Raw genomic sequence first — 885 nt, 5'->3', positions numbered from 1 at the left:
GTGTCACCAACACGTCCTCCAGCTGTTTCTGGGAGTGTTCCCAGAAAGTGGCCGTGTGCAGAGTGAGGTCACCACGGAGCAGGGACACCGACAGGTTGCGGATTGGGAACACGTTGGGGACACGGCAGGACAGTTTGTGAGCATGGCCGGACGGCAGGGGGGGAATTGGTGACAGCTGCGGCTGGTCCAACGGGCCTGGGGGAGAAAGGGGACAATAATGGGGACAAAAATGACAAAAGGTGAGAAAACATGACAATGATAAGGACTGAAGTTGATAATGTGGTGACAAAAGTGATAAGGCTGACAAAGGGGTGAGAAAAGTGACAAAAGGTGACAGAAGGGAGAATGATGGTGACCAAAGGTGACCGCCCTGGTGACAGAAGTGACTAAGGGTGACAAGTAATGGTGACAGTGATGGCAAGAGTGATGGTGACAAAAGTGACAGAAGGTCATGGTGATGGTGACAGTAATGGTGACAGTAACGGTGCCATAGGTGACAACAGTGATGACAAAAGGTGACAATGATAGTGACCAAAGGTGCTAACAGTGATAGGAGGTGGCGACGCCGCCTCCCGGCAGCCTTACCGTAGGCGATGAGCTGCGTCCTCTCCCACTCCCTGGCCCCGTAGCAGTGGAAGAAGCACGTCAGGCTGCTGTTCCACTCGGTGACGTTCCTCAGTGCCACCTCCAGCACCGTCGCGTTGTGGGACTGACGATCGTGGAACGATGAAGTTTCCACGCTGCCCGTCGCTTTGGGGTCACTGCAGGAAGTGCTGCAGGTGATGTTGAGGGAGCCGCCGAAAGGAACCAACAGCACCGGGGGCTGCAGCCAGACGGAGCAGGAGGAGAACTGGGGGCCTGGAATCGGGGGGGGAGGATGAGGAG

This window comes from Meleagris gallopavo, chromosome 18 (assembly GCF_000146605.3).
Source record: "Meleagris gallopavo isolate NT-WF06-2002-E0010 breed Aviagen turkey brand Nicholas breeding stock chromosome 18, Turkey_5.1, whole genome shotgun sequence".
NCBI classification, from domain to species: Eukaryota; Metazoa; Chordata; class Aves; order Galliformes; family Phasianidae; genus Meleagris; species Meleagris gallopavo.
This window is presented reverse-complemented; position numbering follows the sequence as displayed.